Here is a 12,509-nt window from a genome sequence, read left to right as displayed (position 1 = left end):
TAGGGTTAGCGGGTGTGAGGGGATAAGGGAGTGGGGTGGGTCGGCCGGCTGGGCCAGTGGGCTGGCCTGGCTATCAGCTGGGCCGGTTGGCCCATTGGGGGGGGGTCCCTTTTGTTTTGTTTTGTTTTTTTATTACCTTTTATTTATTTTACTCTTCTGTTTTAAATCATTTTAAATTACTTAGGCATTTTATAAAAATGGGTTTGTTGCACTATAATTACCTTTGTAATATTTAGTACAATCCAAACATTTTTATTTTTATTTTTGAAAACTTTTATTGTTATCAATAATTTGAATTTTGAGTTTTGGACCGGTTTTGTCCTAACGATAGCTTAGCAGCAGTAATCGTGGTGACGTGGCACCATTAGCGTGGGATCACTGTAGCTTAATTATCCGGGCGTCACAAATGGTACCACGAGAGATACTCCCACTCCATAGCAGATAAACCTACAAACCCATCCTTTCTATCTGGAAGGTGGTGAATTCTCAGCTACCTACACTTTAAAATATTTCCTTTGTTTTGACAAATAATGGCTCTGGTACCTTCTTCTGGATTGATAATTGGATCACCCTTGAACCTTTAGCCACTATATACCCCTACCTTTAGTCTCACTCCATAAAACCTACCATTTTAGTGCCTCAGGTCATGCAGGACGGATTACTAACTAACCTTTTGAATCGCCTTACTAATGTTGCTTCAGACGAGCTTGTGGATGTGTTGTCTTTGTTGCGGGACTTTGTCCCAAATGATGTTGCTGATGATATGTTCCTCCTGCACGGCACGCCCTTCTCCTCCAGACAAGCCTACTCCATCATCACAAGCCTACTCCATCATCACCGACGAGGACAACATCAACCCCTTCGCCAACCTCATTTGGTCATCCAAGGTTCCAATCCAAGTCAAGATTTTTGGATGGTTCCTCTTCAGGGATCGGCTCAACGCTAAGCACAATCTCCTCAATAAGACGATCACCAACGACTCCATCTGTCCTCGATGTGCTGCAACGGTGGGGGATGTTGCTCAACTATTTGTTCACTGCCTGTTTGTAGTGAATGTGTGGGATGCCCTGCAGCTAGACGCTCTACCCTCGCTCGCTCCAATTCGGGATATTGCCTCGCCGACTGGACTCAACTATGATGTTTGGTCGTCAGCCGCACTTTCTATTTGTGGAAAATCTGGGACTCTAGGAATGCCCGTGTTTTTCGCAATGAGGATGACACGACTAGGACTACGATTTTGAATCTTGTATATGATTTCTCCCTCTGGACCGGACCTTTGGATTCTCTCATAAAAAGGGGGTTGTCGTGTCTTGGCGCCAATAACTTTAATTACCTGCATGCTAGCGCACTCTTGTAACCTCACCTTTGGCGTTTTGAGTAATGTATTCTGGTTGGATGCTCCCCCCCGGTGATTGTTAAAAAAAACATCATTACCACAACGACTATATCTCACATTCAGTGAGACGGTATGATGTCTCATTGAAGCATCTACAGTAATAGGGCCGCCCCATCCACGAAAAAGAGAAGGAATAGGGGAGAACCCAGGGATCAATCCCTGCTCTCCAAGGAGATGGCCAGCGCTGCTGGCCACTCCGCCCACTTCCCGTCTGTGGTAAGTAGTAGGGCCGCGACCTACTGAGGCAATTTGAGCCGGTTTTCCCCATTTTTTTATTTATTTCGCTTTCTTTTTTATTCTACGTTTTTAATTCTTTTTTCTTTTTTTATTTGTTTTTATTGGTTTCCTATGTTCCTTTTTGATTTTTAGTTTTTGGTTTTCATTCTACATATTTTTTATATGTCAACAAAAAAATTTCCACTAAAAGAAATAACAATTTTCTAATACATGTTAAACATATTTCCAATACAAATTACATGTTTAACATTTTTCTAAACATTTTACAAATACAAGATTAACATTTTCTAATACATGGTCAAAAAAATTCTATGCACATTTAAGATTTTTCAAATGCTTGATTAACATTTATTAAATACAATATTAAAGATTTTTGAACACATGGTCAACATTTTTTTCTAAACACATTTAACATTTCAAATGTTTTATTAAAAAAAATTCAAACTCTATTTTTTTTCAAATGCTTGATTAACATTGTTATATAGACGATCTATTTTTTCCCATCATTTTTAATACACGGTCAACATTTTTTCTAGACACATTTGACATTATTGAAATACTTGTTCGATTTTTTCCAAATGCTTTATTAACATTTTGAAATACTTTCTCAACATTTTTTAAATGCTTGATTTATATTTTTATATACATGCCCATTTTCTAAGAAATGGTTAACATTTTTTATACAAATTTATCATTTTCCAAATGCTTGATTAACATTTTTAAAACACTAATCACATTTTTTTTCAAATGATTGATTAACCTATTTTGAATACATGATCAAATTATCTCGTACACATATCATTTTTGTACATACAATTCCATATATGTGATAAACATTTTCTTTATACACACGTAACATTTTCATATGCTTGATCAATATTTTCTGGATGTTTTATGTAGAGTGATTTTTTAATTTACTTATTTAAAATGTTTGGAAGTAAATCAATAGTAGAAATGGAAGCAAAAATAATAATAAAACGTAAAAAAAATAGAGGATGTTGTTCCCGCGCGCCTTGGCCGGCGCAACTCATTCCACCCTTCAGCGAGGGTTCCTACCGTCTCGCTGAATGCGAGATAAAGGGGCGACCCTAGGGAGTTCCTATCTGCCACTTAGAGCCTGTTCGGACTCTCTCCCCGCTCCAACTCCGCTCTGGAGCGAAACATCATCCAGTTTAAATTTTCAGAGTCGCTGAAGGGCCACTCTGCGCTCAGGCCCGGCCCTGAGGGGGGGCAGGGGGGCGACCACCCCGGGCCCCCCGAATCCAGGGGCCCCTCCCCAGATAGCCTGTGGGCTTGCGCTAGGAAAATCATGGGCCGTGGTCATGCGTGGACGCCGGCAGACGACGTATTGAGGCCTTCCTATTCCTTTTCTATTTTTGCGATTCGTTTCCTACTTTCCTCCACGTTCCATCATGTAGCCATCCTGAAATCATGCGGCATACCTAATTCCAAGTTTCCAACTTGCATACACCGCCGCCGTCACTTCGCGAAAAATCAAGGAGGTTAGATGCGTTGAAGCAGCCGTCCTGTTCGCGATAAGAACTTGCGTCCCTACTCATTTTCTTCAAATTCCGTTCCTAATTCTGATCAGCAGTACGTGGTCTCGCCGATTTCTATTCCGGGGCCTCCCAATCGCTCGAGTGTCTAGCCATTATTCAGAACGCGCTTTGCGCTCTCACCTTGGGCACTGGTCAAGCACACGCACATCATCGCCGATCCGTCGAGCTCTAGAGCTAGACGCGAACGAGTACAAATCGCTGAATGCCCGATCGCCGATGCCGACTCATCCAAGGTATATTATAAATTTGCCTTTTTCTGAATTATTAAAGATTATAAATTTCACATTGCCAGATGGTATAATGCTATGGAGATTTTTGAGCATGTCACTAAATTTATTTGTTATCCTAATGTCTGTATTATATTGCATCTTATTTATAGTGCATCTGACGGTGGCATCAGTTGAAAGACGAAGCTTTTCAAAGTTAAAATTATCAAAGAACTATTTGAGGTCAAGAATGACTAATGAGAATTTTAATGGCTTGGTATCAATGTGCGTCAAGAAGAAATTATTGGAAGAGATTGACATGAACCTCATCAGAATTGAGTTTGCATAAAAAATGATATAATTTTTTAAGGTAATATGTATAATTTCTGCATATGTATTTTTTTGGATGCATTCAAATGTTCATATGTAAATTTTCATATATAAGTATAATCATTATTATTGTATGTTGTTTATACTAGGGGCCCCGAAATTTAATTTCGCCCCGGACCTCCAAAATCTCAGGACCGGCCCTGTCTGCGCTAAAGAAGCGGTGGATTGCCGAACATGGCCTTACTATGGCAGACTGTCCGGCTAATGCACATGAAGCCCCGACTGCGCCGGCCCACTGGCGAACAAGCAGATGTGCCACTGTAGATAATCAGCGCTACTGATTATAGAGCCGCGCAGCCTTATAAGAACCAATACAAAAGCAGATCCAGACATTTCCTTTTCGTTTTCCCCTTTTCTTCTTTCTAAAATTTTTGTTCAAAATTCCAAGTAATGTTCTCAGTGTTAGAATAAATTCGAGGCATACCATCAAACATCCGAGAACCAAGCAATCACACGAGCACGACACCGAGATTTGTTAACGAGATTCACCGATATGGCTACATCCCCGGGGCTTGACTACGGGCGCTCCTCCCCGTGACACCTCACAATACCGCACCCGGTCGTCCTGGACACCGGCACATGCCGCCGGCTTCCCCTGCGTTCCGGTGCTATTATGTTGGCATAGGTTACATCGTGTGTCTACCCTCGCTATATATGAGAGGCCTAGGATACAAGTGTCCTATTAGGACACAACTCCACATCCTATGTAAACACAATACAACTCCTAGTCCAACTGTAACCTACCTTGTACACAATATTCGACACAACTCCAACAAACTCCACCTTGGCGAATATTTTCTACCACCATGAATTTGTCAATGCGTCAAACTTACATTGGATTTGAGCTTATCTCATGAGTACCGCTGCTACTCCAAAGACTCCATATGACTCCACCTGCAACTTGTAGTCCCTTCTTTTCTTGACCACAGTCAACACTCAAGCAAAATTAAGTTCCTTGTTACTCTAGTTTGTGCTCCTAACTTCCAGAGTATCCGTCCAATGCCATCACACACTGATCGCTGACCCGTGTGAAAGTGAACAACTCACATATTGGGTGTCACACATAAGAGTTATCTGAACTCAACATCACCGCTCCTTTCTTGACCGCCTGTCTGAAACTTGAAGAAATTTCACCATTGCTTATAGTCATCCGGAGTCAAATTCGCAGTTGTCTCTCCACATGTATGACCACCAGAGCCCTGGCCCGTCTCCATGTTCGTGCGTACCGCACGCCTCTCCGCTATTACCGCGTCGAGCCTCCGCTGTCCCGATTGAGTCTCAAGGGTCGCGAACTCACACCATTCAACCTCCACTGCAGAGTACCACCGATCATCAGTGACCGATGACGAGTTTCAAGCTTCCATCAGACCACTGGGCTCCAGTCCGAACTACATGTCACTCGTTTTTCCCCCTTGCTGAATAGGCTTCCATTCTCTGGATCCTTACATCGTAGCCCCTCAATCAGCACCGAGTGAAGTCTTCCAAACTTCAGCTCCACCTTCAACATGACTCCATGGTAGATGATTAGTCCACCCTCGCGCCCCGTCGATTTCAAGCTCGCATGCGTATGCCATCTTGAATCAACCACACACCATAGTCTTGTCGAAGCCACACAAGCCTCGGGCCTGCGCCACGTGTTTCCACGCCCAGAAGTCGGTCATCATCAGCATCACGCACTTATGTCGTCGTCGCCGATTCCACCATCGTCTTCTGTAGCAACCGGCATCTCCGTCGATCCATCAGACTATTTAGTCTGACTCAGCTGAACTTATCCGACTGCATGACATGCTCCACACTCCATAAGCCCTATAGCACGTCACTGTCTTGATTCTCGTTCAGCGTCCGTACCGAACGAACGCCACCACTGCCATCTACCATCTTAATACATGATCAACGTACAAAGCAAATAATTCCAAAAGAAATAGCCCCTGAGCATTAGACTTTCCAAGCCTATTCTTTTCTTCCTTTTGCACACGTACTTAATCAATCCAATTTGGTAGCCATCAAGTCAATGCTCTGGTGACAAGATAAACACCGAAGCAACACCCTTGACTGTAGCGGAACGACGTCTTTTTTCTTTCAGCAAAACAAATCTCGTATCTAGCTTTCCTTCGGTCCTGTACAACAGACACGTCTCAGCGGTCCCTTGTGACACGTGCACAAATGCCCGCTAGGCCTCTTTGACTAGCTTCAGGCTCCACCGCGTAAGCTCAGTCCGATCGCCGTATGACTCCTGCTGCTGTTATTCCGTGTGAAGCCGCTACAATCCGATCTCGCCGACCAGCTGATTCTGGTCGCTTCCGATCTGACGACGCTTGCACCTGATCACGCCGAGTCGACGGACACCGCCGACCAGTACGCATCCTGTACCTGCGACCGATGCCATCGCCGTTGCTTCCGATCACTTCACGAAGATTTCAACTCGACCACATCTGTTTCTGATCATAACTCGCAGACGAACTTCGTCCCGTATTAGGATCGCTTCCGACAGATCTGTGTCGATGTTCTTTCTCCTCTAGATCAATAATCCAGCAACCTTTGAACAACTTAGCTTACGATACCATTTGTTAGAATAAATCCAAGGCATACCGTCAATCATCCGAGGACCAAGCAATCACACGAACACGACACCAAGATTTGTTAACGAGCTTCACCGATATGGCTACATCCCCGGGTCTGACGATGGACGCTCCTCCCCATGACACCGCTACAATACCGCACCCGGTCGCCCTGGACACCGGCTTCCCCTGCGTTCCGGTGCTATTATGTTGGCATAGGTTACATCGTGTGTCTACCCCCGCTATATATGAGAGGCCTAGGATACAAATGTCCTATTAGGACACAACTCCATATCCTATGTAAATACAATACAACTCCTAGTCCAACTGTAACCTACCTTGTACACAATATTCGACACAACTCTACACTCAGGTTCATAAAAAATCCGTTTTTTTTTGTAAAATGAATGTTTGATGAAACATGAACACTTTGCACTCAAAACATTTTCTAAAATTACGAACAGTTTCTTTGAATATATGTAATTTTTTCAAAAAGGGACTAATTTGAAACTCTTAAAAAATGAAAAAGGCGTATAATTTTTGAAAGCATGAGCATTTTTTGGAACTCCATAAATGTTTTGAATATGGAAACATTTTTTGAAAATGTCCTATCAATGTTAATAAAAGGGAACACATTTTTGAAACACGGTCATTTTTTGAAAAGGTGATTTTTTTGAAACGTCGAATAAATTTGAAAACCTGAATAATTTTTGGAAACACGAACATTTTTTTGAAACTCCTGAATAAATTGTAAAACACGAACAATTTGGAAACACGTGAACATTGTTTTTCTCATTAATGAACATTTTTTAAAACTTATGAACTCTCTTCAAATCTACAAACATTTATTGTTTTTCTGTATTGTTTAATCTATAGAAACCGGAGGGTCATATTTTTCATGAAAACCAGCAGCTAAACAGTGAGCGAGCGAGCCAACTAGGAGCTCCAACGATTGAGCGAGTGAGCGAAAGAAACACCCAATGAAGGTAGCTAACAAGTGAGCATAATTTTGTTTGAGCCGCGGCCAGCGGGAGCATTCCACGAGCGTTGTTTCACCGGCTGGCGCTTCAAGCGCTGAGGAGGAGCTCCCTTATTTGTTTGTATGCAACTTTCGCGTTCGGATTCCTATCGATCTAGAACCGATCAACGACGCTTCATACAATTTCGCCGGTCACTCTTCGATGTCGCCTCGCCGCTTGACCTTGACGCCACTGGCGGAGCTACAGCAAGGCCGAAGTGGCCGTGGCCCGCCCATGATCGGAGCTACAGCAAGGCCGAAGTGGCCGTGGCCTGCCCATGATCTCTATCTTTTTTCTTTCACATACTACATCGGTAGCTCATAAGCCTAGTCTACTAGCAGTGGGAGATTCAGTAATTATGGTCACAAGGAGCAGCCGAGCTGCAGCGGAACAGCAAGCACCAGTGGCCACTAGCTGGCCAGCATCATACATCAAGCAGCCAAGGGCGAGCACCGGCTGCATATATCTGCTGATTTAATTAAAATATTAGTGAGGGCAGTCTTATGTCTGATGAAGTAGCATGATTCATCGTAATTTAGGAAAATAAATGTTCACTTGTTTGTCTGGCCCGCCCAACTATTTTTGCGTAGCTCCGCCACTGCTTGACGCGACACCCTCCATTGCCGCTTGCTACGGCGCTTCTCATATTTCGTCCAACCATAATGGCAGAGACAAGAATGCTGAAATCCTAATGTTGAGGTGGCGGCACATCTGAGAGAAAAGTTTCGGGCTTACCTGTAAGTAATAGGTGACATGTCCCTGCAGGCGCGTCGTCGTTGCCGGTGCATGTGGATGCCAGATCCAGGTCGCCGATCCGGTCGCCGCCGCCCCATGACCGGTCCCTGCGTGATGCGCCGGTGGAGATGGTGCCGGAGACGCCGCCTGAGCTCCAGGGCGTCCAGCCGCGGGTCGCATCCATCATTGTCGTCCCGTCGCCTCACGTCCATGGTGCCTCGTCCTCTTCCTGCAGCGGCTCTCCAGCGGATGCGGGGCGTGACGCAGATGCGTCCGGCGAGGGATGGCAGCTCGTGTGCTTCCTGCGTGGCCCGCGCCTCCCGCCTCCTCCTGCACCGGCCTCTACTCGGCGCCCCCTTCCTGCCTGGCTGCACGGGAGATGCTGCCGCTGCCTCGCCCCGGGTCACCATGCTTTGGTTTGCCGGGATCCCTTCAGGTGCTCTCGCTGCCTCCAGCCCGGCCACCGTGCTCGTGGATGCACCAACGCGTGGCGCCCGCTCAGCTCCCTGAAGATCCTGCGACGGCCTGCTACAGCTCCCCCCGTGGCTCCCCGGCCACCGACTCGTGGTTGGCCTGCTCCTCCGCAAGCTGAAATGCCCACCTCGTCAGCATGGCCTCAACTCGGAGGCTCTGCCCTGCGGAGGGAAGGTCTTGCTGCTACGGATGTGCTGCATCAAACACCACCCAACTCCGGTCATGCGGCGACAGTTTGGCTTGCCGGGGCGCAGTCTGATGCCTCTTGCAAGGTCGTGGCAGAGGCCCTTGCGTCCGCGATCGGCGCCAACGTCGTGGATATCAGGGTCATCCGCCAATTTGTGGATGCCACCGTCGATCGTCAATCTCCGACCAGGACTATGCTCCCCTCGCCGTCTTCATTTGCATCACGGCCCCCAGGATTTGAAGCTTCTCCCGTGATGAACTCCGCCCCACAGACGCCGCCCTTCATCACCGATGCTTGCCGCACGCCATGCAGTATGGCGACTGATGATGTTTGTTCCCCTGCTACCGAGACGGTCGCTGTCTTCGCTACGCCGGCCCAGTCTCCTAGTCCAGCACCTACTCCGCAAGTCACCCCTACACGTCAGGTGATGGTTCATGAAGAGCAAGAGCTGTCGGCTGGGTTTGACACCCTGTTTCAGCCGCGTCAGGCGGCCATCTTGGGCTCCCCTCCAACACTGCAAGGGAAACAACCAGGACGACGTAGAAAGACCATGGCTGGGATGTCCATTGACCAGGAAGGGTCTGCTTTCTCGCTACGGCGCTCCAGTGCTAGGCTACGGGCAAGTGGGCGCGCGCGAATCGTTCCAGTTCAGAAGGAAGCACAGAAGATGGTATGTCGCAGCTTAGGAATCGTCAAAGATGGGCAAGATATAACTGCGGCGGCTCTGGCTGAGCTTGAGGAGCAGTTCAAGGAAGAAATCCCTGGCACGGTGTTGGCTGCACTGCGTGCCCTCTTCAAGCTCGACGATGCCCAGGCCATGGCCGTCGAAGATGCTATAATTGCACAGGGAGGTGCCAATGGTCTTGATCATGAAGAAGAGGTGGCAGCTACTGCTACTTGATGCCAGGTGGCTTAGTATGCTGGTGTTGAATTAGTAACTATGTTAGCACAGCTTATTGATGTAATTTTTGTTGATGTAATTAGTAACTTTGTTGATGTTAGCACAGCTTAATGCTGAATATTTTTATTCATTGGTTAACTTATTGATGTAATTTTTGAACATTTTCTTTTTGCAACAATATATTTTCAAAATATAAAAAAATGGATGGACATTTTTTCTTTCTAAGCCTGAAACAACCGGTTTTCTTCATAAGCGAAACAACTCTGGAGTTATTAAAACAATCATATTTTATGATTTTTTTCTTTGTTATTTATTTATTCTTTTTCCTGGATTTTCAACCTATTTTATCAATACTTTTGTTCTTTTCACTTTCTTCTTCGGGATTTGTTTTCCCGACTTTCATTTTCACTTCATGAACATATTTTAAAATTCACAATTATGTTGGTAATTTGTCAATATTATATAAAAATTCAGGAACGATTTTGTAATGTTTGGTCATTCTTAAAATCGTGATTATTTTTCAAAAACTTTGAACATTTTTAAAATTCATGAATATTTCTTGCATACGTGAGCTTTTCTGGAATATTGACATCTGCTTTTTTCAACAATATATTTACAGAATCCAAAATAATGGATAGACATTTTTCTTTAGAATACGAAAACAATCGATTCTATTCAAACAACGCTAGCTTTTCTTAAGGGAGAGAACCACACGCTTTTTAGCGTCGGGTCATGTAGTTTTTGACAAGTGATGAATTTCATTGACTCAAAATAAAGTATTAAGAGGATACAAACATAATAAGCATATACCCTGTTGCTGTATAGGTAGGATGCACACAACCAATCAACGCACACAAAAAAACACGTTCACATAAATTGTAGATGCTATTTGAACTCTAGAAATGCCCCAATACTTGGTTTCTCAACTTGAGCACCATCATTTGATGTATCAGAAAGGTAGCCTCATTTGATATATCAGAAAGGTAGCCTTAATGTTTTAAACATACAGCCAGGTCATCCTACGAATCTCAACTGTCCATACCAGATTTCTAAAAGGAATGGAGACATGCAAATCAAAGGATAGAAAACATGTATGGACAGTCGTAAGGAGGTTCTTGGAAGCAAATGGAAGCGAAGCGCAAGAATTGGAGACAGGATGATCTCCATTCTCCATAATGGAGAGTCAGGGTCTATATTGTTTTATGCTATTTTACCTTAAAGAGGGTATTTAGGTCCTACCTAATACTGATGATCATGTGCTAATAACAATTAAGTAGGGTTGGTTCGATGACTGAGGATGATGATCGTATGACTTGTTATTAATAACGAGTAGAAGTTGTATGATGATGATTAGTAGACTTGTTATTATATATGATGATGCATGATGCGAGTATGAAGAGTTATTATATATCAGCGGGTGAAATGAACATGGATTGGATTGAAGTGAAGGCAACATGCATGTGGTGCATGTCGAAAGTAGTACAATCCAAACTTGATCAAGTTAGGATTAGTATTACTTTTGACATGCACCACATGTTGCCTCACTTCAATCTAAGTCATGTTTAGGCATAGCAGTAGCAGTAGCACGGAGATAAGAGAGGACACATCTCTCTATTAGCTACCTATACCAACCTAAATTAACCCCCCAAACCCCTAAACCACCCCCTTTCAAAAAAAAACAGCCCCTAAAATGCTGACGCGTGAAAACTTATTGGTCTCGGTTAGTAGCACATCAACTGGGACCAAAGGCCCTCGTGCCCGGGTCGCCGGAGCGGCCACGTGGTGGCCCATCTGTCCCGGTTAGTATAAGAACTGGGACTAAAGGCCTAGGACATTAGTAACGATCCTTTAATACTGATTTTCCAATCGGGACATATGGGCCTTATGAACCGAGATAAATGGGCCTTACGATCATAGCCTCCGGCTTGACTTTTGGTTGGATTTGCCAACGTCAGCATGCAGCCGGATTTTCCTTCTTGAAGATGTTTTGCCTTGGAGACTTGGGGTTTTCTTTGGTAACTTGCCACTCACGAGGATAGGACGAGGACTTGATCTCGATCCGGATTGATTAGACATGGTTTTTCTCAGATTAAACAAATTAAATTTAACTATTTTTAATCCCCAACAGATCCGACGGCTAATAAAAATCAAACGGGTCTGGACTCTGGACAGTACTCCGAGTACTTCCTAGTCATCGTAAAAAAGGCAAACCAACTTGTGGTTGGATGGTTAGAGGGGCTGTGGTACCTCCAGCCCACCACGGTTCAAATCCTGGTGCTTGCATTTGTTTCTAGATTTATTTTAGGATTTCCGTCGAGGAGATGTTTTCGTCAACGACGAGGTGTCTACGATTACTTCGTAAATTTCAAGATGATATGCCGCCTCGGTCTTTCAGATGTACTTATAGAGGTAGGGTGTACGTGCGTGCGTTCATAGGGGTGAGTATATGCACATGTATATGAGCATTTACATTTGTACTATGTTCATAAAAAATCATCTTCGCCCTTTCCAAAAAAAGATAAGTCCTAAACCTACACGATTTTACACGTCGTGATTATTTTCTACAGCAGTTCACGAACATATAGTACGTCAGAAATAGGCACCTTATTAGGGTTAGGGCAGCCGGGTTGCTTCGTGGTTCCAATATGCAGAAAACGGCCGGTGGTGATGCCACGACCACCTGGGCGTACCTCCCGCGGCACGTCCAAGCGGAGATCCTGCTGCGCCTCCCGGCTTTCCATCTCCGTCGCTTGCGCCGCGTCTGCAAGCTCTGGCGCGACATCATCACGGATGCGCACAAGCTCTGCTCGCGGCGCGCCCCAACCCACACCATCGCCTTCTACAAGG

This window comes from Triticum dicoccoides, chromosome 4A (genome assembly GCF_002162155.2).
Source record: "Triticum dicoccoides isolate Atlit2015 ecotype Zavitan chromosome 4A, WEW_v2.0, whole genome shotgun sequence".
NCBI lineage: Eukaryota > Viridiplantae > Streptophyta > Magnoliopsida > Poales > Poaceae > Triticum > Triticum dicoccoides.
Note: the sequence above shows the minus strand (reverse complement) of the source record.